At 49.6% G+C, this 13,104-nt stretch overlaps 1 protein-coding gene across 3 annotated transcripts in view; it reads right to left on the bottom strand.

Annotated features, from left to right (window-relative positions):
• Positions 1 to 12,365, bottom strand: part of SYN3 (synapsin III) — a 424,224-nt gene extending 411,859 nt beyond the window's left edge. For 2 of the 3 annotated variants that reach the window (XM_033116584.1, XM_033116585.1), the window contains exon 1: positions 6,640 to 6,933. The gene's annotated coding sequence lies outside the window, so the exon portion shown is untranslated. Of the gene's footprint in view, positions 1 to 6,639; positions 6,934 to 12,257 lie in introns of those variants that run through there. The other variant, XM_033116583.1, reaches the window with a different exon arrangement.
• Positions 12,366 to 13,104: the final 739 nt, after the last annotated feature.

The following is a 13,104-nucleotide window of genomic DNA, read 5'->3' as shown; positions in this document are numbered from 1 at the left end:
CAGGGGGAAGTTAAGGAGAAAGACAGATTTAGAACAACTCTAAAAACGTAACAATCTCAGGCCATTTAGTATGAGGGCAAACAATCCCACGTATAACAACAACTTTTAGGGGCATCACAGGATTACGTTTTCTGTTGTTCTTTCAAACCTCACACAAGATATACCTTATTGTAATTAACTGACTCAGAACAAAATAAAAATTGTCAGTTTTAACCCAAAGCAGTAGCTTTCTTCAAAGGCGCTTCATCATATGAGGCTTGAAAGTACGGCAGCCACTCTGCACAGCCAGCTCTGGGTCCGCCTGGCACATTTCACCATGGCAGGTACCTCGTTAGTAACCGGGGAGCGGATGAGCTGCTGCTTTAAGACTCACTGCGCACAGGAAGACACGAGACTCCCACCCGTCACTAAACAGCCATGTACTCTCTGGTCAGTAATTATCATTGTCACCCAATCTGTACTTACTCTCATCTCCAGCCATTCTCAACATTCTTCCGGTCTTTTGCTTTTCGCTTTTCCCTCTGCCGGGCTGTGCTTCTCCCAGCTTTCTCCAAGTCAGAATCCCTATCAAGCCCGGATGCCCCACCTTAAACGTCACCTCCTCTGTGAAGTTTTCCCAGCTCCTCCAAGGGTTTCTCATAGTGTGGTCGGCCCATCAATCACCTGCAGGGAACGATGTGTGGCACTTGCTAACCACAGACCGCCTATTTTGGGGGCGGGAGACTAGCCAGCTGCATTTTTAACAACCTCCCAGCTGCTTCTTATACATACTCAAGTTTGAGAGCTGCCATCCAGAGCGCTGGTCTTGGAGACCTTACCCTTTGTGATTTCTCCATCACCTGTGCTCTCCGAATACTTTCCACGTGACCTGAGAGCACACCTGGTCACATTCCCGGTGAACGACTTCCAGTGCTGCTCCTCTCGCTTGACTGTGAACTACGTGAGGGCAGAGACCATGCCTACATTATATTTATAATCTCAGCCCCTCCAGCAGTGTTCCCATCCTGGACTCCTCTTTTCCCTCACATTCCACATCTCATCCATCACCAAGTTCAGATGGCGCTACTCTGGAAAGACTTCTTGATTTTGACCACGTCTCACCTCTTCCACATCAATGACTTGAGTCCAAACTGCCACCATCTCTCCCCATGAACTACTGCAATGGTCCACTCACTGCAATGGTCCTTCTGCTTCCACCCCTGCCTGCTAGCTTCCTTCCCACATAGCTGTCAGAATGATTCCTTAACGAGCTAAACATTTACGAATCACATATTCACAAAAGCACTGGTATCCAGAAGGTATAAAAAATAGTCAACAATGAAAATCACAAAAGCAATTAAAAAATGGGTAACAAACCTGAACAGACACTTCCCCAAAGAGGATATAAGGATGGAAAACACACATGTGAAAAGATATTCAACATCAGTCGCCAATAGGTGTATGCAAATTAACACCATGGTGCAACCCACTGAACTATTCGAATGGCTAAAATAACAAATGTTGAAAATGCCGAGTGCGGACAGGGACGCAGAGCAACTGGCGCTTTCATACCCTGCTGATGGGAATGAAAATGGTCTCGCGACACTGGGACAGAGTTTGGCACTTTCTTAGAAAGTTACATGTAAATTTGCCATATGTCCCAGCAATCCAACTCCTGGGTATTTACTCTAGAAAAGCAGAAATGTACGTTCACACAAAAACCTGAACACAAATGTTTATAGCAGCTTTCTTCATAATCACCAAAAGATGGAAACAACCCACGTGTCCAAGGGCTGAATGGGTAGACGCACTGGCACGTCTATACAATGGAATACTAGCCAGCAATAAAAAGGAACAAATGATTTATACCCACCACAACGTGGATGAATCGCAAAGATAGGATGCTGAGGGAAAGAAGCCAGTCTCAGAAGGTTACAGACTGTGTGATTCTGCTGATTTGACATTTTCAAAAAGACCAAATGGTAGTGATGGGAAGTAAAGTCGTAGTTGCCAAATGTCAGAATTTGGGTGTTTGTGACATTAAAGGGACAGCACAAGAGACGTGTTGGATGATGGGACTGTTTTGTCTTCACTGGGATGTGGGCAGTTCCATGAATCTATACATGTGCTAAAAGTCATAAAACTGAACACCAGAACAAAGTTAATTTTACCAACTGGACTGTGACAACTGGAAAAATATAATCAATTTAAAGAATGAGTCGAACCACGTAACCTCTTGCTCAAAACTTCCAACTCAGAATAGAATCTCGACTGCCCCCCACAGCCCAGGAGTCCCCACCAGACCTGGTTTCGGGTACCTCTCTAATCACATCTTCTCAAACTCTCCCTTCTGTGCCTCTGAGGCTCACTCGCTATTCCCTCTGCGTGGAATTATTTTCCGCATTTCCAAAACCCCCTCCCAAATGTCACTCACGCCTCTGTTGAAATAGCAACTCCTCAGAGAGAGACCTTCTGTAACTGACTTTTCCGGTATAAGGGCATCTTCCTATGTCCTTACACTGGTTCATTTTCCTTCATGGCACTCGGCACTCACCGACGTCACACAAGGCATTTGTTATGGTGATTTTCTATTTCCCCACCAGAAAATAAGACCCGTGAGGACGGGGATCCTGTTTGCACCGTCATGGGTGTCTCCCCTGCATGTCGCATGAGGCCCCCCACAGGATAAGAACGCCCATCAATATTTACGAAATGGATGAAGGCATGAAACCCAAGAGATGAGCATTCAGGGATGAAATTCCCAAGGCTTTGAACTTGGAGCCATGCTTTGGCTTCTCTGTAGCACCCCTCAAATCACCTGCCCACTTGGCCCCTGAATGAAGCATCCCCAGCCCAGAATATTTAATTCAGCTATCGGTGCTTTAAAAACGGAGTAAGTTCAACATCTCCCTTCTGAGTGCTGCTCTCTGGTGCTCGGTGAGGAGACTGGCAGGAGGGTGAGCTGGGAGGGGACACGGCTGCCAGCAGAGTCATTTTTAGGGGACTGCCATGTGAGGGTGCCTGAGGGCTCGTGGAGAGCTACCCAGAAGTGCCATGAATTGAACGGGAGGAAGTTGGAGGTGGGACTGAAGAAAGAAAAACAAAACAAACCAGCACCTCTTTGCAATACCTTTCCAAGGCCAACAAACAAAAGAACACATCTACTCTGTATGTTCTAGATACTCTCTAAAGGTTTCATTCAACCCTCCATCCATCCTTCAAGGTGGGTTCTATTGATCCATTTTGAGAAATTAAAAAAATTACACACAGAGAGGTTAAGTAACACGCCCAAGGTCACACCACGGTGGGGGGTGTCTGCTGTTTTGCACTCAGATCTGTGTAGCTTCCAACCTCATTCGTTTTTCGACTTTGGATTTTAGAAGCAACATTCAGGGGCATGAGGGTGAACCCTGTCAGGAAGAGCCAACCTCAGATAGGAAATGCCAACCCGGACACAGATGGCCAGATTCTTCTCCAAAACTTTTCAAACACCAGCATAGACAAGTCTGCTGAAGTAAGATCCTGATCACCTTCCAGTACAAATGCCCAGAGGATCTACTCTGTGACAGTTCCTGGGCTCTGAGTTGCTACATATATTCTGTCATTTAATTCTCATTACCTTTGGGAAAACCCAGTTACCATGTATGAAGGTGTTAGAGGCTGTTGATTCAAGCAGAATGGCCTAACACCTGCAAGGTAGCAAGAACACCTGAGAATTCTCTACCCCGCCCTCCCTCCCCATGCCAGGTAGAAATTTACCTTCAAGACAGAACAGTATGAAGACCCAGGCGACTGCAGATGGACATTCTCTTGCTACTTCTTTTAGTCTAGGTCATGTTTTGCACACAAGTCAGCACAGAAATTACTGTTCAGGGTCACAAACCTCATAACCACGCATATTGCAATGTTTGGGAAATTCAAATATTTTCAAGGGTGTCGTTAGCTATGAATGATTTTCTCCCTGTACCACAACTTGGAACCTAAAGAAGGGGTAAGATACAGCTGTGCAAGACCCCAGGCCCCCTCTCCTTGACGCCTGCTTGACAGATAATCCAGACATTTTAGATCTAGAAGGGAAGGTAGAAGCTACCGGGGGCTACTCTTTGCCAGGAGAGCAATCCCTGAGGGTTACCACCCACATCTGATGACAGGGGCACAGGGTGTAGACTCTTACCCACTGGACGGCTCCCACCACCAGCACATTTGTCCCCTATTTACCTGCTCTCCACGCCCCACCAACTGCCTCTTACTGCTGCTGGCTTTGTTTGCTCTTCCGCCCTGCAGAATAATTATACTCCCTCTTTCCTATGATAATCATTCAAATATTGAAGAATGGGATTAAGACGAGTCTTTCTTAACAGGACAGTGATCAAGAAAAGAGTTGAGTATCTGCCCTACGCTTTGAAATAATTACTTGATGGTTTTTCCTCCTGGGTGTACATTTCTGTACATCCAATATAGTGACACCCACCTGCCCCAGGAGGTGACACGTTGAGTTCCACGTTTTGTGAGCCGTGCCCTGGAAACACGTAGCTCAGTTAGGAAGACAAAGAACAGAGACCACGTGTCCTGTGGCAAGTGTTCCTATAGTGGTATAGATGAGGTGCCAGGCACAGGCAGAGGGAATGGGTCGGTCAGTGCCTCAGCCCACCCCCTGGGAAAGTGCTGACCTGTGACCTCAACCCTCATGAAACACAGCTGACGTCCTGAGGCTCCTCAAGCTCTCAGAGTCGGCTTGCTTATACCCCCTTTCCTGTCTCAGACACCTGCCAGGTGTAGAGTAGCTGCTCCACGGGTCTTACTCCAACCCTCTGGCACTTTAAAGGAGCCTGGAGGTGATAATAACTAAATCAAGTGATCCCAAAGTTCTCAAAGGAAAGTTTTAAAAAAACTCATGAATAATAACACCACTTCAAACACCTACGACGAGGAGTATTGGTCTGCATCCCCTGCGGTCTATCAGCTCCCTGAGGGACATAGAACAAGCCACCAAACTTCTCTGGACCTCCATTTTCTCAGTGACACATTGAGGGGCCTGGTTCAATTGATTGTAAGGTCCATTTTGGACTCAGGGTCCCCTAATTTTCTGCCCCAGACAGTAAACTGGATAATCCACAATAATCAGGCTGAACTAGTCGATCTTAAAATCAATGTGTGATTTCCAGTAGAAAGAAGAGCATCGAGGAAGCAAAGGTAGAGATTCCAGCTCCCGCCATGTGCCGCCACTTCAGGATGTTCACCTGCACACGTTTAAATATCAGTCTCAACATTTACTAAGTGATGATCTTGGATAAGTCACTGACTCTCCTTTGGCCTTGATGTTCACATCTGTAGAGTGGAGTTAATTCTCCCTAATCCCAGGGCTACTGGCAGGGGTGAGATGAGTTCAAACACGTGTAAAGTCCCCAGCACCCAGAGGACGTGTGCTGCATGTCCCTTTACTCAAATGTTCTTTACTCGTCCAATCCACTTAATCAACAGACTCAGATTCCAAAGGCTTGTTGCACCCCAAAGCACAGACAGACAGAGCTTAGAGGGGCTCTAAAAGTCAGCTCGTCCGACTCCCTCCCACCTGTGTGATTGACAAATGAGGCAGCTGAGGTTCAGAGAGGCCGAGCAAGTTGGCCAAGGACCTCCATGTCCTTCAGCAGCAAAGCCGGACCCAGAACGCAGGGCTGCAGACGCCAAGGGTCATCAGAGACATAGGGAGAACCCTGTACAGGCTCCTGTCTCCTAAGGAAATCGGGAGCTCCCCATTTATAACCCAATTCTGAAACACACAGATAACAGACCTTTTTATTTATGCACTTTTTGAAAGATTGCAAGAGAGAAGCAGCATCACAGCTTGTCTATGAAATGCAAGGTTTTCTTGAAGTACCTATGAAATAAAGGTCAGGGTTTTTTGCTGGCCGCCTTTCCCAGTAACTCTGCTCCCTTTGCCCGTGCCCATTTCTGCTCCTTTCAATTTACACCTTCAGGCAGACATGCTTGCATCAGGATCTGGGCAGGGTGAGACGTCTCAGGCTGGAGCAATTAATCCTTGCCCCAGTAAACACAAGCAAGAAAATCCTGACAACTGTACTATTCAGAATACAAAATCAGTTCTTCTCCCAACCCCTAGGAGCTCCAGCATGAGATAAGTAGGAGGCGCAACGATGATTCCCGGGTCGGGGACCCAAAGGTCGCCCCCGACGACATGACCAAAACCCCTGAGACCATTCAGGTTTTTCTGGAGAAAGCTCAGCCCAGAGCCTACCAAGGGCCACTCTGTTGCAGGAGAGAGCGCAGACAATGTGAGGAGGGGCCTGGGTTAGAGCTGGCTCCAGCTGACACCGCCTCGGGGACCAGATTCCCAGAACAAAGCATGGATCTTCGAGGAGCATTTGATAGAAAGCTACACCAAAAGCATGCTGTCTGCAGCTCCTGGTCAGCACACTCCCAGCCAGTGTCTCCCAGAACTCAGCCGGCCCTAAGCTGAGCCTCACGCTGAGTTGGAGCAAACAGGCCCAGAGAGGGAGACCATGGGGCCCAAGGTCACACCGCATGCAACCTGGGGCAGCCGTGGAATGTGCCTGCCTTTCAGTCCAGAGCTGTGCCCTCCCACTGCCCCTGGGCCCCTCTCTGCCAGGCCCACTCCCTCTTCCAAAACCCTGGGCTCACCTCCCAGTCTGAGGGTCCCCGCCAGGTTGAGTGGCGCTCAGAAGCAGGTGACAGGTTAGCAATTCATCCAGTAGGACGTCTGTAAGGCCAGAGCCGCTGGGGCTGTGCGTGTCCCCAGTGGCAAGGAGAGACTGCAGCACGGAACTTTGCAAGAGCTCCCGGCTCCTCCACTGATCCCCCTCCTCCCCCTCGTGCTCCCCTCCTCCGCAGCCTGGCCCTCCTCCGTAGTACTACGGAGACATGTGCTCTGCTTGGGAGGAGGTATGGAGGAAGGTGCAACTGTTTCTTGGGAGGAGAAGGACAACAGTCTGCTACTGTGCTATCCACGCACACCTAGCAGAAGAGGAATGGAAAAGAAATAACTCGATCTGCTGCCACAGAATCATTAACCCTTTGGCTCCAGCTTTGCTCCTCGCAGCTGAAGCGAGAGAAACAATACGCTTAACCAATGAAGTGCCAGCCAGAGACATTACATCATCGGTCAGCACCGTCATTGGCTAATAATTCCTAGAAGGCAACATTCAGCTTCTAGGTGCTTAACCCCTTGCTGTGCAACCCTAGCAATGATTCCAGTATTTGGTCTAAGCCAACGTTCCTGGCCCTCGCTTTTATCTGGGGTGCTTTCTAAACATACAGACCACTTTGTTCCACCCCAAACCATCTAAATCAGATTCTTCAGATGGAGCATGGATATATGCATTTTAAATAGTGTACAGAGTGTGGAGACCACTGGTCTATTCAGAAACTCTTCCTCCCCCAAAGATAAACGCGATAACGTTTTTCTGAGCATTTACTATGTGCCCAGTACTTTACTCCATCATCACAATTACTTCCTATGCTGAGCAGCGGACATCATCGGCTCCATTTCACAGGTAGACAAAATAAAGTTCGGAGAAAATCAGTCACTTGCTCAAGAGATGGAGCCTGGCTTTAAAAGCCAGGCTGTTTCCACCCTAGCTGGCTACCCCTTTGAAACCCCCACTTGAAATCAAACCAAGCCATTTGTCTACTTACTGCCTCCGGGGTTACAGAAAATGTAGACACCTCCCACCATGAGTTGGAAAATACCAATGACCTGTGGAGAACTGGGGAATAAAGAGAATGATGGAGTCCTACAGGAGGTGTTCAGGGATCATGAACCCTCCAGAGAGTCGTTCTCTTTCTCTGGGTCAACCCTCCTGTTTCTGCTGCACATCTCAGTGTAGCGGCCACCTGCCACCCCCAAACCTGGGCAATGCTCCTGCGCCAGGCTCCGAAGGGGCCCTGTATCCACGGGCTGCTGCGGCTTGTTTACTGAGTAAACTCCACGAGAGCCATCTCTACCTTCTCCCCCATCTGCCCAGCACAGTGCCTGATACGTGTATATATTCAACCAGGACAGCAGGGAACCGGGGGAGGGGGAGCCTTTGCTGAAGTTCTAACGGGCATCACGCTGACAAAGGAAAGGGGAAGGACGGGAAGCCAGGAAACCCACATGAATAAGTTATTTGACCGTGGGCAAGTTCCTCTGGGGGCCCGAGTTTCCTCATTGGAAAAGGAGGACAACTGCACCTTTCTCATAGGTAGTTATGAAGTTCAAATTAAAGACCGATCCCAGCTCAGATGTGGGCTGCCATACTCTCTCCCTCGATCGCATTTATTTTGTTGGCTGACGTCTAACTGCTGACAACGGTCATGTTTGTGTCTCCAGCCCAGCCTTCCCCGACCACCACCCCAGGCAGCATGTCAATATCTTGGGGCATCTTCAAGAGAGCCTTTGGATTTTTCTCCCCTAACCCCAATTTGCTCCTCACCCAGTCTCCCCCACTCTGTGACGGGTGCTCCCATTCACCCAATATTTTTTTTTTTTTAATAATTGGGGTGAAATTCATCTAACTTAAAGTTAACCATTTTAAAGTATACAATTCAGTGGCATTTAGCACATTCATAAGGTCATGCAACCACATCTTTCTAGTTCCAAAACATTTGCATCATCCCAAAAGGAAACCACGTACCCTTTAAATCGTCGTGCCGCATTTATCCTTCCTCCCCAAGCCCCTGGCAAACACGAAACACCACTCTGTTTTCTGTTTTCTGTGGATTTACCTATTCTGGATAGTTCATATACATGGAATCACATGTGACCTCTTGTGTCTGGTTTCTTTCATTTAGAATGTTTTTAAGGGTCATTCACTTTGCAGCATGTATCAGCACTTCATTTCTTTTTACGGCTGAGTAATGTCCCATGTAAGCATGTACCACATTTTGTCTATCCATTCACCCATTGACGGACATTTGGCAATCATCCAATCTTAAACCATAAACCTGGGGGTCATCTTTGATCCTTTACTGTGTTCCCCACATCTAATGGATCAAGTCCTGTCCATTTTACACCCCAAATATAGCTCCAATGCTCCTACTTTTCTCCAGTACCACTGCTATCCTGTAGTCAGGATACCAACATCTCTCACCTAAGTCCTAATTTGTGACAAGATCCCACTCTTCAGCAATATTTACTGAGCACTTTTCTTCATGGGGCTTGCTTGCCTCCTCGAAGCACAACAGACAACTAACAAACAAATATATACTATCATGCCGGGTCAGTACTAGGCTTCAAAGCCTTCCGTGACTTCTCGCTTCACTTTGTGGAAAATCCAAGCTCAGTGTGGCCTCCCAAGGTATCATCTACTTCTCCAAACTCATCTCAGGCTGCTCCCCAGTCACGCTGAGCTCCATTCCTCCACCTCATGGTCTTTGCACAAACTGCTCTCTCTGCTTCTTGGTCTTGACATTACTGGATCTTTCTCATCCCTCAGATGTCAGTGCAAATATCACTCCTCAGCCTGACCTTCCCTGGCCACTCTGTTAAGCAGAGATTCCCCCTTCATTCATTTCACTCATTCAAGAAACATGCACTAAACATGGTGCTGGGATCTTGGAATAAAGCAACGGATGATCTCCTGAAGCCTTCAGTACAGTAGGAAGGACCAACAACAGGGAAGTAAATAGAATGGATGGACATGTGCTATGAAGGGAGAGTAAAAGGGAGGGGACCTGCTTTACACAGGCTGGTCCAAAAGGCTTTTCTGAGGAGGTTGTATTGAAACTGAAGGATGAGAAGGAGTCAGTTGGGAAAAGGGCCTATTTCTCTTGATCCCATCCTGGCAATGCAACGCGATGTGTCCATCCTTCAGTGTTTGCTTTTGAAGAAGCAAAGCATTTAATGTCTGTCTCTCCTCTACTAGACTGCATTGTATTTCCAGCACCTAGGACAGCGCCCACCACTTGGGAGTCATTCGATACCCGTTGATTGAATTAATAATGGGATTAAAAAATAATTAATGAATCAATCCACCAATGAAATCACTTCAGAGAACATAACAAATCACATAGTTTGGATTGTTGTTGTGATTGTTATTATTTTATAGCAAAAAGACACCTGGGTTGACTGTAAAATGAGAATAAAAGCCCCTAACTTGGAGTACTACTGGATAACTAGGAGAGAATGCACAGATGTAAGAGAAACCCAATAAAGGGAAGAGTAGTCATTGTGACTATTATTATGAAAGGTTCTTTCCTCACAGAAAGCTGATTTACTCAAACTCCAAAAGCCATTTTCAGACGCAGTCAAGAAGTTTAAAGGCAAGAAAACGAACACTTTTTAAATGCCTGCTCTGCACCGGGTACAGTGACTTCCCTGACACACTGACTTCCCTTCCTGTGAGGTTGGCTGTTGTAGTGTAGCTCTCAATCCCCCTATAAGACCAAAGCACCCTTTCCTCCCCTGTGCCCGCTGCAGGGAGTACTGGCTGCCCAGGGCTGACAGCTAAGTCCCTCCTCAGAAACAGTTCTGCAGAAGGAACACCCAAAATTATGCCCCCTCCACGGGGACAGCCTGCGTCCACTGGCTGGTCAACACGGGCCATCAAAGGCCTGGCCCCATGCCTCAGGGGATCAGCTGAGGCCTCTCTCGCACTGATCACAGGTCAACTTCTCTCTCTGTCCAGTCCTGCTTCCTTTCCCCTGCACCCTTGGAGAATGAGACCACTCCCCAAGAATCCTCCTTCACAGAAAAATCCGAGTCTCAGTCTTTTTCCAGGGAACCCGACCTATTGCAGGCGAGTATGATGGTTTCCTTTAAAATCAGAAAACTGAGGTTCAGAAAGGTTGATAATGTCCCCAAGGCACAGAGCTAAAGTGACTTCCTGGTCTCACTCCCCAGCAAGACCCTGCGCTTCCCTATAGCCTAATAGCTGGGGCTGTCTCTCTGTGACACAGAAAGGGGAGCCCAAGGAGAGGGGAAGGCCAGCAGACCACAGTCCTCCAGGGGCCATCCCTGATGAGAAGGCCGAGGTCAAAGCCCCCAGAAACAACAAAAATGACTTGAGGTTGCAGAAACAAGCAACATCTCCCCACCAGAATGAATCCGTGCCCCAAAAACGGGAAGTGGGGCTCAGGGGCAGAGGAGGCTGCCTGAAGGGTCCAGTGAATGTGCAGCCACATCAGAATTAGTAGCTACCACTTACCAGTTTTCTACCCTCCAGTCTCCATCCATTTTCCACAGAGCTGCCAGAGTGACGTGATCACTGATCCAAATTCCTCCCCTGCCCTCCTTCATCCCAGGACAAAATTCTAAATAGTCTAAGGCAACATTTTAAAATCTGTGCACGTTTTAGCCCCCTGCCATGTTGACAGATCACTTCCTACAACGAGCCTTCGACTTACTTGATTATCTGATGTTCTAAGTCAGGACACTGGACTTTTTCGGTTTCTTTACCTTTGCACAAGAAAATCTATCTGGAATTCCTGTTATCTCATCAAGCCTCCCAGCACCCCCGACACACACTGTAGCTTTCAGCCTGGCCTACCCTCCTGCTCCTCTGGGGCCCACTCAACAGTCACCTCCTCTCAGAAGCCTTCCTGGCTTGCTCACGCTCCTCCTCTCCACCTCACGCCCCCTGTATTGCACTGCACTATCATTGTTCCTCCTGTGGTCTTGCTTATCCCCAGGAGCTCCTCCGAGGCCCTTCTTCCTGTGGCTAGGGCTCAGCACAGTGGCTGGCACACAATAGGAGCCCCCCAAATGCTGAATAAATCCACGGGGTGCTGTATCAAGCGCTCGTCTCTGTTCCTAGTTTGGCCAGGTTAACAATCGCTCTAAGATTTTTTCCTGAGCCCCAGGACGGCTGGGAATAGGAAACGGCATGACAAATCTGACCGCTCGCCCCAAGGCAACAGGCCATGAGGTGTCTGAAGACCTAGGCAGAGGCAGAGGCAGAGGCAAGGTCCGGCCGCTGCTCTTTCCCGGGCCCTGGCTCCGGGTGGAGATAATCAGAGGAACCACTACTCCGAGCCCCGCTGGCCGCGGGCCCCTCGGGCACTCCCCGCCAGGGCTCTGTCGGTCCCGGACTCGGGCCCCGGGGCCCGGCAGCAGCAGCCTGGGGAGGAAGTGTGGCGCGGCGGCTGCTCGCCTCCCTCCTGGGCCGCTCCGCGCGCCCGCATCCCGCAGGCACGGAGCGGGAGCTCTCGGGTAGGCAGCCGGGCGCGAGGATGCCCCCAGCAGTCGTGGCTGTGGGATGGAGAGGACTCCCTGTGGCCAGAAATCCCACAAAGTCTACTTCGCCGTGCGCTCTGCTTACCGTGCGAGCAGCCAGGAACCCGGAGCCCGGTGGCTGCCCTGGCAGCGGCGCCCGCCTGCGGATCCGCTAGAAGTCCCGGAGCTCAGCCGCCTCCCCGCACCGCGCGCGAGCGTCTCCCCTCGGCGGCTTGGCCTCCCCGCGCCGCGGCGCCCCATTGGCTCGGGCAGCCAGGCCCCGCCCCCAGACGGCTCCGCGCCCGGACGGCCCCGCCCCTATCGCCCCCGCCGCCCCTTCCAGGCTCTGTGCACCGCTGCGCTCCATGCGGGAAAAGTTGCTTCTAGACTCAACTCTCACAAGGGTCTGGCAGCTGAATGAGGAAATAATTCTCGATCCCAAGAGCGTCTCGAGTCGCTTTGGGGAGTGCGAAGAGTGAGTGCAGTGTCCTTGGAAGCCAGCTTTTGAGAAAGTCACCTGACCTCCCTGGACTTCAGGAAGCGCCTCCGAGAAACCTATCAGCCACTGTCACAAATGTCTTAGGTAGCGTGCTGGGCACTTAGCACCCGGGATGCAAAGGCAACAAGACAACGTCTATCTTCGCCCGCATGGAGTTTGCATGGGGTGGGCTTGGGGGCAACCTATATGCAAGGAAACGAACAAAGAACAGAATGTCAGCCTGTTATGAGCATCGTGGGGGGCAGGAGGGATTATAAATAGGAAAGAGGGCCAGGGATGCTATCAACAGGATGGTCTCCAAGACCACTTTGAACTAGGAGATGAAGGAGAGAAGCGATTCCATTGCTGACGGGAGGCAGCAAGTGCACCGTGGTTCTGAGGCTGGAACTGGAGGCTAGGATGGTTGAGTGCGGGGACCAAGGGGAAAGACAGCTAGGCGAGAGCGGGTGACCAG

Source organism: Rhinolophus ferrumequinum, chromosome 10 (assembly GCF_004115265.2).
Source record: "Rhinolophus ferrumequinum isolate MPI-CBG mRhiFer1 chromosome 10, mRhiFer1_v1.p, whole genome shotgun sequence".
Lineage (NCBI taxonomy): Eukaryota > Metazoa > Chordata > Mammalia > Chiroptera > Rhinolophidae > Rhinolophus > Rhinolophus ferrumequinum.
The sequence above is the reverse complement of the archived record's forward strand: the minus strand, read 5'-3'. Positions and strand labels throughout refer to the sequence as shown.